This window comes from Grammomys surdaster, unplaced genomic scaffold, assembly GCF_004785775.1.
Source record: "Grammomys surdaster isolate TR1022 unplaced genomic scaffold, NIH_TR_1.0 125833, whole genome shotgun sequence".
NCBI classification, from domain to species: domain Eukaryota; kingdom Metazoa; phylum Chordata; class Mammalia; order Rodentia; family Muridae; genus Grammomys; species Grammomys surdaster.
In genome coordinates, this window is record NW_021620661.1 from 1,497,659 (window position 1) to 1,504,784 (window position 7,126).

Consider the following 7,126-nt stretch of genomic DNA (forward strand, 5'->3'; position numbering starts at 1 on the left):
TAAATTGCATTCAGGACATACAGTTGCCCTGAACAGTTCAAAAATGCTGAACAGGGACAATACCAACAGATATGCTAACAAGGAAGGGGAAGTACTCTCAAAGTCTCATCCCTAGACAGAGGACTACAGGCAACTAAGAATACTAAGAACTGTCAACTGGTTATTCAATATCAAATGGCCAGGCCTGAAAACATACACATACAAGTAACACTAAATTAAGCAGACTACAATTTTATATCTGGGAATATATATGTGTGTATATATATGTACACATATATATATAATATATATAAATACACACAATATCATTGTGTATATATATAGTATATATGTTGTATACATGTGTGTATATATACACATGTATGTATATGTATGTGCATATATACATACACACACACACACACACACACACATATATATATATATATATATATATATATATATATATATATATACAATGAAATAATCAAAGAAAAAGAGGAGAGAATTTAAGAGAAAGCAAGAAGCCCACCTATGAGGGCTTGAAGAGAAGAAAGGGAAGGAGGAAAAATGTAATTATGGTATCATTTCAAAAAATAAAAAATATCATAAAAATGTTCACAGAACATGGAAAAGCCATGACGATTTTTGTATTTTTCTGTAACTTCTTTTTCTACAATGTTAATTCATATCCAAATTAAAATTAAACATTATATTTTTTTGTGAGAGATTTTTATTGGGAAAAGCCTGATTTTAATTTTTCCTTAGTGTGGAGAATTACAAATTTATAGATTTGTATCTAATGAGATGGGCATATAAATCTATGGAAAAAAGAAAATTCTTTTGTAAAATAGGCCTGAGGAAACAATAAAAAGATAAATGTATGTGTTTTTAATTACCTGTGGATGGAATTCTACCTTAAACATAAGAAACATTCAAGCCTCCACACACCTGTTCAAGCTTGTGCCAATTACTTCCAAATCAGCTGTCCTTTTTGCAGGTCCTGAGCCTGCTACAGGATACATCCCAGATGAGCAAGGACAGCTGTTGCTAAAGGACAGGTGTGGCTTCCAGATTGTCTTCAGTGATGTGACATAATCTTTCCGGAGGGAAAAAAGGAATCATTAAATATTTGCTTCTCAAAGACTGTTTCTACATGTGTGTGCTTGAAGTAAAAGTATACACTAGGAAATTTAATTGGTCTATGTCAAGCCAACACAACACTTGTTCTAAAAAAATCCAAAAACACATGCTGCATAAAGTCTACAAGAATACTATGGAAGTGTGGAAGTGTGTGTGTGTGTGTGTGTGTGTGTGTGCGTGTGTGCATGTGTGTGTCTGTGTGCGCACGTACATGCGCGCTTCATCTTCTGCTAGCAATAGGTATTTTTCCTCATGTGTGAGACTCCACTGGAGAACATAAATTTTTGTTATGCAACCGATTGTCAATTGGAGGTATGTTCTTGTGTAAGGATGAAAGCTAGTGTTCACTTCCCCCTCTCAGCACTGGGACCCTATCTAGCTTGAATCTGTATAGGCCCTGCGATCTGCTCTGTTTTGGGCTTTTAAAAATTATGACTTGTTTGATAGTTTTTTGCTTGCTTGTTTGTTTTCTAAAGAGTGAGAGAGACAGGAAGCATAGAGTTAGATGAGTAGGGAGAGGGAGGTTGGGAAGATATTGGAGGAAGTAAGGAGGAGAAATCATGATAAGAGTATATTATATAAAGTTATTTTCAATTAAAAATAAGACATAAAGGGGCTGAGAGGCTGGCTCAGTTGGTGAAGTGACTATCCCACAAGTATATGGAATTGACATTGAATTCCCACTGCACATGTAACAGAAAGCTTCCTTTGTAGTATAAATTTGTAATCCCAGAAATGCAGATGTGGAGGTAGACAGATTCCTGGAGCTCACTGAAGTTTCATCTCAGTTGATTCAGGAGCTTCAGGTTCAGTGAGAGATTATGTTTCAGGAAAGAAGACAGATAGAAATTGAGGAAGACCAACATTGACCTGTGGCTTCTACACACATTGGCATACAAATTCATGCATATCTACATATACAGGCATATACCCACAAGAAAAGTTAATCTCACATACCAAACACATACTACACTTACATAAATACAGGCACAAAGAAAGACAAATTTGGATCACTGTAGTTTCACAAGGACATAACCTCATAGAGAGACTAGGCAAGATGTAGGCATTCTTTGACCATGCACTTCAGAAACAGATAAGAGTTATGAACAACTTAACATTTGTACTCTGTTAGCCTCCAGACTACAGGCCACAGGTCATGGAACACTGAGATTTCCCCACAAGGAGTGAAACACTGAGACCTCACAATTCAATGCTCCCAGAATTAAATCCAATACACTATGAACTATCCCAGAAGTTAGAAATCTGTTATCCACAGTCCAAATCCAATATAACCCTGATACATGTCCATGATTTCCAACACTTTTGAGGGTTCCTACACTTAAAATAAGAATACTGGTACTGAAAGTTACATGTAATTAATATAATGGTAGCTAAAGATAAAATCCTATTGAAATATAGTGCATCAAATGATTAAATATTATATGCATTTGCACTACACCAGTGGAGTAGTTTTGACAGAATTGTATATTCCAACCAGTCCTACATCTGTTCCCTATTCTTTTAAAGACAGGAGTGCTATTGTTGATGATACTCTCACAAGCTGTGCTAAGAGGTGATTTACTAAGATGCTTGAGTTTCTGTTGCTTTGTATGTTAGGAGACATTAATACTAACTTCTAGATGGTTGAATAAGTATGTATGGAGCAAGTTCAATGAAGAAGCAGAAACAGTAGCCTATGTGGAAAGAAGATCCTATGGAATTTGCAGCTTGACTTTCCAATATGAGAGTAATAGTAGACTATAATAAAGGGTATTTCCTACATTTATTCTCAAAACTTATGTGCTCCCCCAAAGGGAAGGGGCTACATTGCCACTACTGACCTTAATAAAAAGGTAAGCCAGTGTAACATAATGAGACACAACAGACATTCTTTCACCCAAATGGTACACATGAAATCAAGCAATCCTCTCTTTGCATTTCTTAGCAGAGGCAATTGATCTAGACTTCACTTTTCTTTAAGTAATGTACCATTTTCAAATGCAGTGAGTCTTGAAAAGACCTTCTAGCATATGCAAGCAGGAAAAGGCCCCTGAGGAAGGGCACTGGTCAAATAGGCATGGACAGAGATATCATCACAGACTTCAGCCAAAGTACTTTTTTTTCTTAGTATGTATTCACAAATACCTATAAGAACAAAGGAGAAAATGCAATCTGAGAACAGAGGTTGACACATTTGAGATTGGGAACTAAATTAAGCCCTACTCTTGTCCCTGTCATTACTACAGATAGAAAACAAACTCAGGAACTCTAATGTTCTTGGATGTTAAATTACACGCATGTCAACTTTTGTAACTGATTATAACTCATTTCAAGACAATGTAGGGACTTCTGCACAGCTAAATAATTGGTACTCAACATTGTGAATGCCAAGTGGAAAGACCAAAAGAATAGCTGTCTCACAGACAAGGTAGTAAAGCAAACTTGATTAAGCTGTATAACTAAATCAGCTTTATTTTAAAGACATATTTGAAATTAAATCAACACAGGAACATGCTCAAAATATGTCTCCTAGGGTAACTCAGAATAAATAAAATATAATACAGGAGATTGAGGTCTTTTCTACATAGATATGCCTAGACGTGTCTTTGTAGGAGTGTTTCTTGCTTTCTAACCTGACAAATAGAAAAATTTAAGAAAGAAAAAAGTAATCTGACATTAGAACACAGAGGATTTAAGTTTCTATCTGAGTTCTACTACTAACTACATCTACAAATGAAATTCTTTTTCACTCACAGATCTGGGCTATATTTTCATTTATTTTTAAGTGGGCGATTATAATACACATGAGTTAATGTTAAGCATTTGCTTTCAAGAAGGTATCTCTATACTAGTCTTATAGTTCAGTTAAAAAGAAAAACAGTGCCAAATAGATTAATATTGGAAAATCTTCCAAACATAGTTATGGTGAAAATAAATTGTAGAATCATATTACACCATGAACTGTTTCTGTTTAACACAAACTCACACATTTAGCCTTGAAAGTGCTTACTTGACTATGAGCACACATACATATGTGTGAGAATGTATAAACTATCTAGCAAAATTTCTGAATGCTGTGCATAGATATTAAGCAGAATATTGGTTGAGGGTATGACACTTTGTGTGCTACATACTTGCTCAACATTCTGTGGTGACAAGAGTACGCGTTCATGTGTTCTTCTTGTAGTAGTTGATCATATGCTAATATTTCTATCCTTATGATGTTAAATAAGGTATTTTTCTGACACAAAATTTCCCATGTTTGGATATTTGCTATGACATAAAATAGTGCCCCAGTTATGACAACCACTCAGAAAATGTTAATTAAGTTAATCAGTGACTTCAAAATACATGATTGAATACAGATAGTAACACTCTAGTATATAAGCTGAATTTATGGACTACACAGCCTTCTAGCAACCTAAAATTCAAAACACTAAAACTCCAACACATGGCTTGAATGAGGTTCCTGGAAACTCACTTTTATTTTCTTCTATAATGGTATTTTCCTAGGGTTGTTACTCTCTGTGGAAACTGTAGTATTATGGTTTGTATTGACTCCCAGTTGGGAAGTTGGAGTCTGAGTTTTACAAGTAGAGTGAAGAAAATTTAGACAACATCATTTTCATCAATAGTCTCATGAAAAGAATCTGGAGAAATGGCTTCACTTCGTTTTCCTGATTTCCCCTGTTACTGGCATCACTCTAGGTGTAACTGCCCATTATGCCCCACGTTTGGGAGCCACTTTGTAACTGCCCATTCTGCCCCACGTTGGGTGCCACTTTGTAATGACCTGTTCGGGTCAGTCAACCAGGTCAGTCAACAGGTTCTCCAGTGCAGGAGTAAGGGTGCATGCTTCCAATTCCCGCTGTGTCCTTCACTGTATCCCAATTACTGGAGCTTCAATGTTGAGGTGCCACTTTGTAACTGTCCAAGCTGCTGCTCCAATCTGTGGGTCAGGGTCTAGCAAGAGAGAGAGTGGGGATGGAAGGGCAAGAGACTTGAAGAATGGAGACGAGACAGAGTCTGGTCTATTCTCTCTTCAAGTCTTTCTTTTATTGAAAGGAAATCATGGGTATATATAAGCATAAGCAGGGGCATGCAGATGAAGACACTTTACCACGTGCATCTTGCAGCTGGGGTCATTAAACAACAAAACAAGATATGTAAGAAAAGCAAGATATTTATCAGAGTGTGCTCAGCTGTTGTAGGCTGTTGAAAACAAGTCTTTTGTCAGGGTATATGGCTTGAGATGGCTGCAAAGACGATAGTCGCTTTCTGCTCGGAGTCGGCTCCCAACACTAGGGGTGGTGATTAGAAGGCTCTGCTGAGGTATGTGGCCAACCATTTTTTTTGTTGGCTAAACCTCAGCTTTGTATGTCTCACTTTTTAATTCCTGGCTCTATCATTTATGGCCTTTATTTGCTGTTATTCTTCTTCTTGCTGTTCCTGCTATCCACTATCCTAGTTCAGGAAATGTGAACATACAGGTCATGTCAATACTGTTCGCATCGTTTGGAGAAGGTTGGGAACACTTGGTCTTAAATGACTACTCAGATGAAAACTTTCTGAATAACCAAGGATAGAGCCATCATTTGAACACAGACCATCTGTCTCAAACCCTGACAAATATTAAATAGTATTTAAGTAAATAAATATATTTCAATTTATATAAGGCTTGAAGTAGTCAATACTACTATTATTAAGACTGTTGTGAACTTTCATGATCTAATTCATAGCTCAGTAATGGCGAGGCTGTGGGGCTATGCCACTTGTACAAAAGGTTCGAAAACACTAACTGGTAATCAAGAAGTACAACTCTATGCTATCTTTTGCTTTGTTGTCGACTCTTAAAAATAACTCATCTGACATCTAAGAGGGGGAAATGATTGCTAGGAGTGTCACACCTGTGAGACAGCCAGGATTTGGATTTAATCAATGAAAACTACTCTAGTCCTTCCCTCACATTTATTGTATTTCAAGCACATTTTCATTAAGTTGCTAGAAATAATTTGTTCATCATAGTCTCTTTTTAACCACAAATAATCAAGAAACACTAATTTCTGTTTAATTTGATCAATATCTGGTTGAGGACGAACATTGTTTTAGGCATATGTTGGAAGTATCAGGCTGGACATAGATGGCCTCATGAAACAAAACTGGGACTGGATTAGTAAAATAATTAACAAAAGATGTATTTATAATCAAAGGAAACTTTTTTGCCAACTTTAAATATGGAGTACTCATTCCTGGAAGCTACATAATAATGAAGCTATTATTTGAGCACTCAGCTCATGAGTACATGCCACATTATTGTCTAATTCTTATTGGCAAGTGCTGTATGAAGGCCGAAAAAGGGTGAGCCATCCAACGGAACGCTGTTAGTCTATTTCATGGTAGGTGCTAGAATCTAAGCATATCTAACATCAGCTCTCATTTTCTAGGTTTTGTAAATGCTTCTACAATTAAAAAAAAAAAACAAGAATTTAAAGCTGAGAGCTTCAGCTCTTGGTTCTGAAATGTCAAATTTAGCAGTAGTGGCTGATTACCCCCCTTTCCCTTCTTGGTGCTTTCTTTCTGGCCCTGTGATCAGAAAGTTCAAGAGAGTACAGCTTACACCAGAAGAAACCTATTCCTTGACCAGTAGCTCATAAATTCTATTTAGAGCTTGTGTTCCTGGTGGTGTCTTAGCTGAGGACAGCTCAGTCCCAATTAAGGAACCCACAACCATGTGGAAACAACAACATGCTACCTCTGACAGTTCGAATAAGAATTCCCTCTATAAGCTCTCACATGGATCTCTTGGTTCTTGGATCATCACATTTTTTAGAGAGGTTATAGAATGTGTAGTACAGAGAGTCTTAATGGAGAAGTGCATAACTAGGGGTGGGATTTGAAGGCTTATATGCCTGCCATTATTCTTGTTGTGTCCTTCTGTCACCCCCTCACACATTCTCTCTCTCTCTCTCTCTCTCTCTCTCTCTCTCTCTCTCTCTCTCTCTCT